This window comes from Sceloporus occidentalis, unplaced genomic scaffold, assembly GCF_023333645.1.
Source record: "Sceloporus occidentalis isolate IW3139 unplaced genomic scaffold, rSceOcc1.0.p SCAF_2, whole genome shotgun sequence".
Taxonomy (NCBI): domain Eukaryota; kingdom Metazoa; phylum Chordata; class Lepidosauria; order Squamata; family Phrynosomatidae; genus Sceloporus; species Sceloporus occidentalis.
Genome location: NW_028316982.1, coordinates 166,791,672 through 166,805,218, shown reverse-complemented (window position 1 = coordinate 166,805,218; position 13,547 = coordinate 166,791,672). Strand labels below are relative to the sequence as shown.

Genomic DNA, 13,547 nt, shown 5'->3' with positions numbered 1-13,547 from the left:
CAGATGTTAAATTCATTATCTGAAAACTATGTATCTTCTTACTGCAGTGTTAAGTTTTTGTGTGAGTCTTGCTTTTTGTATAATGATATTTTGAAACAGATGAGCTGCCCCCATGAAAATGATGTGCTAGCAACTTGAAAAGAACTATACCACTTCAGCTACTAAACCTGGAATCAGATCTTTTAAATTCTTTGATTACTCTTTGTGGAGTTTGTTTGTTTGTTTTGTGTGTTTATTACAGAGCATATGCATAAGAGAGAGAACAGTTACCTCTGGCTTGGTTTGTACATAATTATGGATGGAAGGCTTCAATTCGCTGGAGTTTATTCTGAGAGAAGGCTCTCATCATCCTCTGTCCTGTCAGCCTTTTCAGATGAGTTGCCAAGGTGGGAAAGACTTCGAAGAATGGCTTGATCACGCAGAGGAGAAAAAGACTTAGAGGTGCCATAACCCAATGCTCGTTTATCTCCTCAGCATCTGCCTTTTATTTTGTAGTGCAGCGTCCCTTGGTTTGATTGTTTTTGAGGCAAAGAAGGAATTACTTCTGAAACGAAATAGATCGTTGCTGATGAAGAAGAGAGGTAGGAAGAAATGGACAGCGTTCTTCCTGGTACTTTGGTGGCCATTTCAGAATTTGCCCAGTTCTAAATCCTAGTATGCATTCCTTCTCTGTGTCTGAACTGAGCCTAGCTAAATGAGTTAATTTTTCCACAGTCAAATGCTTCAGTTCCTTGCTAGCTTTTTGCTAATTCATTTCACTTTTTCTTTAAAGTTTTACTACTGGCAATGAGCTAGGTATTCTTTTTGAACATCTACAGGGAAATTATCCAGCGAATGAACTATAATTATGCGCTCTGCTTGGAACTTGTTTTAAGCATAGCTTTTACACTTTTGTGTAAATTCAGAATCAGCACTTGTGAGAACCAATTATTCAAAGTGCAGAAGAATTGTAAAATGCTACTGCAGTGTTAGCTAGCAAATATAACATCTGTGTTCATTGCTGTTGTGTGGCTTCAAGTCGTTCCCAACTTAAGGCAAACCTACTATGGGGTTTTCTTGCAGGATTTCTTCAGAGGGGATTTGCCCTTGCCTCCTTCTGAGGCTGAGAGCATGTGAGTTGGGTTTCCACGCCTGAATAAGGAATCAAATCCTGGTCTCCAGAGTTGTAGCCCAACGCTCAAACCACTACACTATGCTGGCTCCCAACATCTATATTACATATTTGTTAACATTTAATGCCCTTTCCAATTACTCTGCCTTTCTGCAGTTTCACTGTCTGCTGTAAATGATAACAGCTCTGTTTGGAGTACTGCAATTCATTGGTTTGCTTACAAAAAGTAGGCTGTGCCTAATGACTAGAGGGCCAAAAACAGGGACAGTTGTACCATTAGACAGGTAATGGATGTTTTTAAGTCATTTCTGACTTGTGGTGGCCCTAAGGTAAACCTATTATGGGGTTTTCTTGGCAAGATTTCTTCAGTGGGGAAGCTGTTGCCTTTCTTTGAGGGTGAAAGAGTGTGACTTGCCCAAATAGTCTCTAAATAGCTGAAGGGATGTCATGTAGAAGGTGGAGCGATCTTGTTTTCTGCTGCTCCAGAGACTAGAACACGAATTGGTTGATTCAAATTACAAGAAAAGAAATTCCGCCTAGACATTAGAAAGAACCTATTTACTGTAAGAAACATTTGACAGTGGTATTGAATTGCCATGGAAGATGAACTCACCTTCTTTGGAAATCTTTAAAGAAGATGAAAAGGTTGACATTGCTGGAACACTTGATTTCTCTTGTCATATCTGAAATGGAAATTGGAGTTGGTTAGTGCCATTCTGTTTCCTGCGTACAGCATTCTGGTATTCATTGTGTAGGTGGGTGAGAAAGAGAGAGATGGGCAAGATATAAACTTGTTTCTTAGAAATGAGAGTCATGCAGTTTCAACTGTATGATAAAAATCAAATTCTGAGAGAGAAGCAAATTCCAAATGGAAAACAGTTATGAAGTAGAGGAGCATTTCATAAGTAATGCTTATTTCTGTTGGAAGGTTATCATCAGTCATTTATTACTTGAGTCCTTGTATCTTGCTAAGCACATGTACAAATGTGGAAGGAATTAAGATACAACTTAGTGATCTGGAAATCAGGTTTGTCCATGATCTATACAATATCTGTAATGTTGCAGGCTTTCAAGTCACCTTGTTGGGTTCCCCTAACCCAACAGACTCCAAAGAGTTCCTTATATGTGTACAGTACTCCATGGATGCCAACAATACAGTTCAATTATACATGTTCCTGTTCTTCAAGCTACACATTTCTCTTGGATCTCTGCTTTTCAGGAAGCAAGGAAACTGACATGCGTTCCCATGTTTACTATGTACAGTACTACCAACAAAACACATCCAGCTCAGAAAACAGATAAAGTACTTTAACTGGGGTTTCAGTGGGACTGTAGAACTGTCCATAGAGAGTCTCTGAAATCATTGTGGAGTAAAACAGCTGAATCATGGAATATGTGAAGAAAATACCTCTGAATGTGTGTCAAATGCATTTTCCATACTAAGATTCTTAGACCTCACCCCATGCCAAGAGAAGCAAGTTTGTAGAATATGTAGGATGCCCCTCACACATAGTCTTGAAGTCCAAGCAGCTGTATCTGATATTAAGCATGGCTTTCACCACATTGGTCAGCATAATGTTCAGAAAATTCGCATGTAGGGTTTTCCCAGTCCCTTTTTAGAAATCAAATTCTTTTCTATGAACCATTCGTGTTTGTCCTTGTTTCTTCCTGGATAAGTTCTGCATTCTTTATTTTCCCCTTTTGGTTTCCTCATTTAAATACATTAGAGTTCTATGGTAAAGTGCCATCTCTTTTCCTTCCTGGCTTCCACTTCTAAATAGATTTGGTTTGTTGTTTAATGCCCAAATTGAACGATTGTTCATTTCAAAGCATGGTTTATTCAGAAAAGCCAGGATCATACACCAGGACTGAAATTGTAAACTAAGCACAGTTTGTGGTAACTGAGAAATAAAGGTAAACAAGGGAGCTGGATATGTTTAGCCTGGAGAAGAGATGGTTAAGAGGTGATATGATAGCCCTGTTTAACTATTTGAAGGGGTGTCAAATTGAGGATGGAGCAAGCTTGTTTTCTGCTGCTCCAGAGAATAGGACATGGAACAATGAATGCAAACTACAGGAAAAGAAATTCTACTTCAACATTAGGAAGAATTGGCTGACAGTAAGAGCTGTTTGACAAGTGGAACACAATTCCTCGAAGAGTGGTGGAGGTCTTTAAATAGAGGCTGGATGGCCATCTGTCAGGGATGCTTTGATTGTGAGCTTCTGCATGGCAGGGGTTGGACTAGATGGCCCTTCAGGTCTCTTCCAGCTCTGTGATTCTATGATTCTAATAATTAGATTATTCAGATTTTTCAGCATTGTTAACTATGGAGGAAAATGGAGAAGTAAAAGAGGCTTGCTCAGACTCATCTCCTGCAGTAGAAAATACAACCATTGGATGCTACATTATTCTCCAGGTTAGTGCAGAAATTTGTTATAAAAGCCACCTGAAGTGCCTCCTTTCCTTCAGTAACATTCCCTCCACTATGATGAACTCTTTATCATAAGATACAGAGCTGCTTCTCACTGAGATAATGATCTTATTAAGGAAACACCTTCACTATGCCAACCAAAATGTCAAAAATAAATACTGTACACGCTTTTGAATTATCTAGAATTATTCATACAACTAAAGTGTCCCATGGGCTGCATGTCGTGCCTATCTCTGCCCTTTTTAGTCCCCATGCCCACACTGAGTTCCTGAAACCTCTTACGCACATGCGCACAATATTTTGGACAGGTTCAGAATCCCTGATCCTGATTGCCTCTGATCTCAGAGCTGTTTCAGGAAGCTGTGGTCTGCTGTGGTAATACAGTGGCTAAATTTTTTTCCCGCTACAGTTTCCCGTCCCTGAGTTAGATAGTAAACAAAGGTCCAAAACACACTGCAGCAACAATCCAGTTTGAGACTCCTCTAACTGCCTGGCTCAATGCTAGGGACTTCTGGGAACTTAGTTTTGTGAGACAATCAGATAGTTTCTAGATCCTGTGATAAATTCAGATTGTCTCTTAAGTCATTTAGAGTGAAGGAGCAAACTGGTCTTCCATTCTTGAAAATATAAATCCCATCTCTTATGAATTTGTCTCCATCTTTTTCACCAAAGTTATTTAGAAGAAAGAAAGCAGAGAGGCATCAAATGGGTATCCATTTAAATACTACATCGGATAAACAAAAGTTGAACTGGATAGCTAGACCTAGTAGTAGGAAAGAAGATACTACTGAGACATAATATCCCATTTTCATTTGAAATAGAAAGCTATGCTTCTATGATTCCACTGTTGAATGGTAAAATTTGGACACTTCACACTGCAAGTCATGGAATCTGTCATGTTTCTCTATACACATCATTTCCACTGAAAATAGAAAACTGTTTCTAGAATCTTTCCAGAAAGCTAAGAGTTGCAGTGGTGGTTTTGAGTGTTGGACTAGAACCTCAGGAGACCAGAGTTGGAATCCCTGTTCAGCCATGGAAACCCACTTGGGTAAATCATATTTGCTTAGCCAGAGGAAAGCAATTACCTCTGAAATCTTGCCAAGAAAACTGTGATAGGGTTGCCACATATGAGGACTTGACTTGAATGCATCTAATAAACTCTTCTGTATACTACCTCACCTGTCCAGGAGCTCCCTGCCTCCCAGCACAATTTGAAATGGTTTAGTGTTTCCATGTGAAGTACGCTATAGACCAGTGGTGGGGAACATATCACCTTAATATCAGACTGGGATGCCAGTCAACACTCTCCAGTGTTGAAGTGATATAGAAGCTCTTGTGTAATAATATCTGCAGGGTCATACATCTGCCAGCTTTGCTGTAGACTGGCTGCAAACCTGCATTCCAATAAAGAAAGACCTTGGTAAAGCAAGAGATGGATCAAGCAGGAAATTAGGGAAAGATAATATTAAGTAAGTTATTGTAGCATGAGTGTTAAGGTTTGGCTCGAGATAGAAGATCCATAAGTGAAAAACAGCTAGAGAAAAAGAGAAAGGATGGAACATGGATCTCACTTGAAATGAGAAAGCAGGAAAAACCTTCAGAGCATAATCAATACACATTTGGCTATGGCTGTTGGATATTGCGTATTTCATTGATTTTTATTGCAAAACAGTTTGATTTTCAGACTTTACATACCAGCTGTCTTGTATGAGACATATAATACCAATTTCTCATTAAAGAATTGTAAGGGAATGTATGTGATACCTAGGATCAAACATTGATCAGAATGGTGATTGCAGTCAAGAATTAAGAAGACTGGGGAGGGCAGGTATGAAGGAACCAGACAAGATCCTAAAGAGCAAAGACATACAACTGAGCAGTAAAGTTAGAATTGTCCAGCTATTGTATATCCTGTCATCATGTAGGGATGTGTGAGCTGGAGAGTTAAGAAAGCAGAAGGAAAATCAGTTCATTTGAGATGTGGTGCTAGAGAAGAGTCCAGAGGATACTATAGACAGATGAAGAGTAAAATCTCCTTGGAAGCCAAGATGATCCAATTGAGGCTGGCATACTTTACATAATGAGAAGATGCAGGTCACTAGAAAAGACAATAATACTAGGAAAGGTAGAGGGTGGAAGAAGGAGAGGAAGACATGCCAGATGGCTGGACTCAATCAGGAGGTCCCAGGCATGAATTTTGCAGGATCTGAGCAAAGGCAGTGAAGGACAGGAGATCTTGGAGATGCCACATCTACAGGGTTGCCATGAGCTAGGGTCAGCCCAAGGGAAGCTAACAATAACAATTACTGTCATAGCAGTAGTACTTTGATAAACATGCAGAACCCCTTGAGTAACTACCATTTGCAATTGTCTGTGTATATACTTGTCTGTGTATTTACATATTAGTGCAAATTTTCAAATAGACAACTACAGTATGCAATGGTCTGTTTGTATCAGTAATCAGATAAAAAAGAGGAAGGAAATGTGTGCCAAGGTAATAATTTTATGTCAGAAAAACTGCATTCTGTGATGTGTATAAAAATATGGACACTTTGTATTTTGTATTAATCATGACACTAGGCACTCCTAAGTGTGGAAATGATCTTGCGTTGACTGAGAAGACTAGGGTTGGTACTCTGATTTCTGGAGTAAAGAAGATAGAACTTTTGAGGGTATTAGAAGAGTTCCCATTTTGCCAGAGAGTTCAAATCCTCAGGCTGCTGACTTGCTGTAATATATGGAATAGCTATTAGGTACACATCAAATGGTTAGCTGTTCATTTAGACCCCAACCAAGCATATAAATTCTTCAACTGATCATTTGTTTCTGTATTTCAGAGAGGAAGGACATGGCATGTTGGTTAATTGCCCTTAGAACTAAGGTGAAGGTGGGTGAGTGGATAAAGAGGGGATACCACTTCATGTCACATTAAAGGGCATTAATGCTTGAGAAAGATTAACTGATGGTTCCCACTGTTTCAAAGGTGTATCTATCAGACAGCCCTCAAAGCTTTTCCCTTGAAGATGAATGTGTTATTGACTAATGACACATTCCACCAACTAAGGCTGCGGAGGTTGTTTAATTAAAACAGAGTAGGTAGCAATATTACATCAAACATTTATTTTAGCTCTGAAAGCTTGTGAAATGCAAAGTAATAGCTTCATGCAGGAATGCACTTAAAGGGGATTAATGACTTTTGTTAAACTGGTGATTATTCATTTTCATTTGAATGCATTACTTGGAGAGTATTCTCTGAATACCAAAAGAAGTGGCTGAGAAAGGAGGGAACACCAGGACTGATCTGTTCCTTTTCTTCTACTATTTGGACTAGCACATTTGGGCTGACTCTAGGAAACATAATCAGGGGTAGCCATGTTGGCCATATATAAAGTACAATAATATCAAAAATCCACAAAACAGTGATATCTTTGTGCATTTTCTTCAGCCGAATAGAAGTATCACTATTTTGTGGATTTTGGACATTATTGTACTCATCTGAGTCTGACTACTATTCTAGCCATTTTTTATAATTAACTGACACTTTATGCATGATTTAAAGGTATATTCTACTACAGGCAATACAATTATTATTATAGAATTTGTTGTTAATAGTTTCTGTCAGGGATAAAAATGAGAGACCTTCAAGTCACCCTATCACAGTGATGGTGAACCTTTTACAGGCCGAGTGCCCAAACTGCAACCCAAAACCCACTTATTTATTGCAAAGTGCCATGTCTCTCTGGCTTTCTAGTAACAAATTCTGGAAAACTCTGTGCTGGGCCGATGGCCATAGGTTCGCCATGGCGTGCCATAGGTTCGCCATCACTACCCTATCATCAACAGCTCTGCTCTGGTCTTTTAAACAGGGTCAGGATTTCCTTCATTGAGTCTATCCACCTGTAATGGGGTCTTGCTCTTTTCCTGTTGCCCTCAACCTTCCCAAGAGCAATTGCCTTTTCTAATGAGTTACATATTCTCATGATTTGTCCATAGTATGACTTCTCATTTTAGGCTTGATTTGTTCTTGGACTCATTTGTTTGTCTTTTTGGCAGCCCTGGGTATCTGCAGAACTCCTCTGTTGTTCCTGCCAGCTTTCTTCACTACAGTTTTCAGAACCATACAAATGAAATTGGAAATACAATGGCATGGACCATCCTGACTTGGGTATTCAGCGATATAACTTTGCAGTTGAGGATCTTTCCAGTTCCTTCATAGCTTCCCTACTAAGTGATCCTCTTAATTTCTTGATTCCAATCCCCATTTTTTAAATGACTGAGCCATGAGCCAAAGTATAGGAAGCCTTTGACAGTTTCAGTGCCTTCTTTGTCTACTGTAAAGTTATGTAAATCATCTGTAGTCACTATTTTTGTTTTCTTAATATTCAACTGTAATCCTACCTTTGTTCTTCCTTCCTTGACTTTCTTCAATAGTTTTTCTCAGTCTTTGCTATTTTCTGCTGGTAATACGATGTCATCTTCATATCTTAAAATGTTGATTTTCCTTACTTTAAATATCTTGCCTTTCCTCCAAGATTAATCCAGCTTTAGATATGATAAATACAGCACACAAGTTTAAACAGATACCGTGATAAAATGCAACCTTGCCTGACAGTGGCCTCTTGTCAGGTTACACATCAGGATAATCAAATGTTGTGGCACACACATTTCTCTAAGAATGATACATTCTACACCGCCAAAAGGTACGTGCTCAGCACATACTAGGGTTAGGAAGGGGCGTCCTTTCCGGATGCCCCTAACCCTAGTACATGCTGAGCATGTACAAAATGGCGGTGCCCTATACACATGGGCGTCCGCTTAGTATCTGCACAGCTTAGCGTCTGTACGTCGCGGTGTGGAAATGACTCCGCAAGTGCACCATTGGCACCTTGCGGTGTCATTTCTGCGCCGCAAAAAGAACCCACTTTTTGCAGGTTCTTTTTGCTGCGCCAGGGAATCACGCAGTTTGTCCGCTGCGGTTCCCTGGCGCAGCAACCACTGGCACTGGCAGAGCGCCATAGTTTCTCATGATCTACAGTCAATGTCTTTGCTATAATCTACAAAGCACAAGTTGATTTTCTTTTGAAATTGTTTGGAGCACTCAGTTATCCAATATAATCCCTAGTGCCCCTTCCTTTTCTGAACCCAGCTGGAACATCTGGCATTTTTCACTCTCTATATGGTAAAAGTATTCATTGTAAACTTTTGAGCATCTTTGCTTGCATGGGAAATTAATGCAGTAGTCTGGTAATTACTGCAGTCCCTGGTGTCCCCTTTCTTGGGAACTGAAATGTATATTGAGTGTTTCCAATCAGAGGGCATTTTATCTGTTTTCTGTATTTGTTGACATCTTTTAGTTAGGATTGCATGGAATCTTGTCTCTGAAGTTGGAAACAACTCCGTTGGTATGCCATCTATTTCTGTTTATTTCTCCCAGCTACTTGAAGTGCAGCTTCCATTCACTTTCTAAAATTGGGGCTCTTCTTCAAATAGTGCTTCCTTTAAAGACTCTATCATCCCTATAGAGTTCTTCACTGTATTTTTTCCATCATCTTTTTATTCTTGAAATTGTTGTGCTGTTGTTATAAATGCTGTCCTGAAGTGGGAGCAAGTTACAACAGCTTCCCCAGATACAGTACTCTGCAGGTTTCAAGACACCAACTTTTATAATCACAAGTTAGCTAAGACTAAGAGTGAGCTGCAGTCTAGAACCTCTGGGGGACACCATTTTAACAAAAGCTGATTTACACTTTGCTTTTGCTTTAGAAGTTTGCTTAACTGTAGTTGAACAGTAATAAACTTACTCTTGAATGCTGGTATAGTTTTGACACAGAGAGCCAGCAAGATTTAATGGTTTAAGTGTTGGATTAGGACACCAGGATAGGAGGGTTTGAATCCCCACTCAGTCATGGAAACCCACTGGGTGACCATGGGCAAGTCACACTCTCTCAGCCCCAGAGGTAGGCAAACTCCTACGAACAAATCTTGCCAGGAAAACCCCATTATAGGGTTGTCTTAGGGTTGTCATAAGTCAGAAACTATTTGAAGGGACATGACAATAAGAGCTTATAGACACAGTAGCCATATCCTTGTGGAATTCAAAGAATTAGGGGTATGGCTGTCTAGATGTACTGTATTTAGAAAGTACTGGGGAAGGTAAATTGGTGGGACTCATTCTGTGACAGTGGTTTTACAAAACAACAAATTAAGAGGAATAAACATGTATAGAAACACCATTCTTCTCTCAAAGAGTTGATTGTTGTGAAAGAAGTCAGAACCATGTTTGTCTGGAATACCATTATGCAAAGGGATACTGCATTGCCTTTGAGACTGAGCAAAATAATTTGTATGACTTATTCTCGCAGACTAGCCTACTTCATCAAATGCCTGCAGATCCATGCATTTGAGGAAGTAGAAAACTAATGCCACAACTTCCTTTACTTAGTTTGTCTCAAAGATGCTACAAGATCCCCTTCCATATTGTTGTGAAAGAAGTTTGTGATTCAATTTTTTTAAAGAGGCTGTGACCTGTGGATGACCCAACAGAACAGTTAGCAAACTGTTACCTATCCATAAGGAGAAGAACTATTCATATTTAGTGGTGACCCACATTTGATAGGAATGTACAGACTATCTGATTTTTACCTATTTTCTTTTTCAGAGATGTTTTTCAAGTGGAATAGAAGGCTAAAACTCTATGAATCATTTAAGACTGTCCACTTGCCAACAAGTGATTGTTCAGCTGAAAGGGTTGCATAACCTGTTTTCTGTGCATGAAAAAAGAAAAATTTCCCTTCTAGAGAAAACCAGAAATTGTATAACCTGTAATGTGTGTCTTAAAAGGAGAATGGGCCTCCCCAAACTACCCCACTCCAGCATCATTTAAAAGCTACAGTGTTCTGTTTTTTAAAAGAATGAAGCAACAAAGTCTGATTAATTTGTTTTCTGTTTTGTAACATTCCTGCTCTGGCTAGAGAGAAATCCATGAGCTTTACTGTTGATAATACAGGTTTGGAACTCTTAATTTAGGACAGGGGTCAGCAACCTCCGGCCCGCGGGCCAGATGCGGCCCGCGGGCGCCTTTCTGCCGGCCCCCGCTCCCTCCTGCCCCCGAAATCGCCGCCGATTTCGGCCGCCATTTTGCCTTTCAAAATGGCGGCAAAGTCTCGCACGACCATAAAGGCCGCGCGAGACTTCGCCGCCATTTTGAAGGGCAAAATGGCGGCGCCCATTGGGAGGCCCGATGCGGCCTCTGGAGCCCTGAAACGGGGCTCCAGGAGCCGCACCGGGCCTCTGGGAGGCCCGATGCGGCAGCCGAAGCCCTGAAACGGGGCTTCAGCAGCCTCACCGGGCCCCTGGGAGGCCTGATGCGGCCTCTGGAGCCCTGAAACGGGGCTCCAGGAGCCGCACCGGGCCTTCAAATGGGCCCCGCCCACCTCCCTCCTGGCCCCGCCCTCCTCCCTCCTATAAATGGAGGGGCGGGGGGAAGGAGGAGGAGGCAGAGAGAGGGAGGGAGAGAAGAGAGAGGGAGGGAGGGGAGGAGGAGAGAGAGAGAGTGGGAGGGAGAGAAGAGAGAGGGAGGGAGGGGAGGAGGAGAGAGAGAGAGAGTGGGAGGGAGAGAAGAGAGAGGGAGGGAGGGGAGGAGGAGAGAGAGAGAGAGTGTGAGGGAGAGAAGAGAGAGGGAGGGAGGGGAGGAGAGAGAGAGAGAAAGGGTGGGAGGGAGAGGAGAGGGAGGGAGGGAGGGGAGGAGAGAGAGAGAGAGAGAAAGGGTGGGTGGGTGGGAGGGAGAGGGAGGGAGGGAGGGGAGAAGAGAGAGAGAAAAGGTGAGAGGGAGAGGAGAGGGAGGGAGGGAGAGGAGAAGAGAGAGAAAAGGTGAGAAGGTGGGAGTGATAGGGAGGGAGGAAGGGAGAGAAAGAAAGTGGGTTGAGACAGTGGCATGCATTTTTTGCTGTTTTGTGGCCTTGCCTAGTTGCTTCCATTCTTGCAAATATTGCTCTTATTATTGTTGTTGTTCTCCTTTGGTATTCTCTTTGCAAAATCCCCCCACATGGACTTGCTTGCTCTTTTGTGGGTTGAGACAGTGGCATACAATTTTTGCTGTTTTGTGGCCTTGCCTAGTTGCTTCCATTCTTGCAAATACAGTGGTGCCCTGGGTTACGAAATTAATTCGTTCCGCTGTCAATTTCGTAACCCGAAAGGCTTTCGCAAGCCGAATTCCCATAGGCGCTAATGGGGAAAAGCCGCGATTCCGTGTGAAATCGCGCCGAAAAGCACCAAAAGTTTTTTCGTAACCCGAAAAAACTTTCGTAACCCGGAACAATGTTTTCCAATGGGATTTTTTCGTATCCCGAAAATTTCGTAACCTGGGTATTTCGTATCCCGAGGTACCACTGTATTGCTCTTATTATTGTTGTTGTTCTCCTTTGGTATTCTCTTTGTAAAATCCCCCCACATGGACTTGCTTGCTCTTTTGTGGGTTGAGACAGTGTGCATGCGTTTTTCCTGTGTTATGGCATTGCCGGCCCTAGTAGCTTCTTGCAAATATTATGCGGCTCCGCCCCCGGAGGGTGGAAACTCCGCCCCTGACATGTGGCTCCGCCCCCGGATAGTGGAAGCTCCGCCCTGGCATGTGGCTCCGCCCCAGAGGGTGGAAGCTCCACCCCTATGTGCAGCTCCGCCCCCGGAGGGTGGAAGCTCCACCCTCCGGATTCGGCCCCCCAGTTGTCTGAGGGACAGCAACCCGGCCCCCGACTCAAAAAGGTTGCCTACCCCTGATTTAGGAAAACATTTAGATTGTACATTATTCAATAAAATTGTTGGCACAAACAGAAGTGATGTGATATCTACAAGAGGAACTCTCCCATAATAACTGCTGTACTAGAAAAACTCAATTGCAGACTTACCATTGTGCAGAATGAAGTGATCACTTCAGCAAACCAATGCTAAAAGGCGGCAGCAATGTGTTTGTTGAAGAGAAAAGCTGTGTGCCACATGGGCTGCCCTTTGCCCCAAACCTAGGCTGTTGCATTGTGGTGCAATGAAGGAGACTGTCCTATGTTCACTTGCCAATCCAGGCAGGTTTTGTACATAGGCACCATTGTGTTTTTTGCATTAGACCTGCTGGAAGTGGGGAAGTCTCAGCCATGCTTATACAAGTGATTGTGTTCTTCTAGGGGACAATAAAAGTAGAGGGAGGGGAGGGAGGGTTGGTTCCCCATAGGGTTTCTTTTTGTCTTACCTGCTCAGTAGTTTTCTTACCTATTGTTGTTGTATGCCTTCAAGTTATTTCTGACTTTTGGTGACCCTGAGGCAAATCTGTCACACAGGGACGTAGCCAGGATTTTGGGAAGGGGGGGTCCAGACTAAGTGCCACCATTATAATGGGACTTGGATGTGGCGGCGCAGCAGCACACACCATTCATTTTATCTAACGGAAGGGGGGGTCCGGACCCCAAGAACCCCCCCCCCTTGGCTACGTCCCTGTGTCACAGGATTATCTTTGCAAGATTTGCTCAGGGGAGTGTTGCTTTTGCCTTTCACTGTGGCTGAAAGAATGTGGCTTGCCCAAAGTCACTTAGGTTTTCCATGGGTGAGTGAGGATTTGAACCCTGGTCTCTAGAGTCATAGTCCAACACTCAAACCACTACACTATACTGGCTCTTTAGCCTGATGTTTCATGGCTTGATTTCATTTCCTCCTACTCTTCCTTTCTTTTCTAATCATGTAGTAGTAGTAGCAGCAGCAGTAGTAGTAATATGGTATATATTTATTTACAGTCATAGACCAATAGAAGGAGATACCATTTATGATGTTGCCAGTGGTAGCCAACCTCAGCTTTTCTCTCTTCCAAATAGGTCGCTCACATCGATAAAACTTATATTTGGAAACTAGACTTTTATTGATTATTTCAAGCGCCACCTTCCATGTATGGTAACAAGGCATAGTCTCTCAGACAGCTGGCTTAACTTGGATTAACTTCCCCAATTTAATATACCATTCAATGA

General features: G+C 42.1%; 1 long non-coding RNA gene across 1 annotated transcript; it reads right to left on the bottom strand.

Moving 5' to 3' along the window:
• Window positions 1-457: 457 nt before the first annotated feature.
• Window positions 458-8,002, bottom strand: LOC149319254 (uncharacterized). The gene is made up of 3 exons (XR_016280170.1): window positions 7,945-8,002; window positions 1,725-1,794; window positions 458-544 (listed from the first exon to the last, which is right to left on the bottom strand). It is a non-coding gene; the product is annotated as an uncharacterized LOC149319254 (long non-coding RNA).
• Window positions 8,003-13,547: the final 5,545 nt, after the last annotated feature.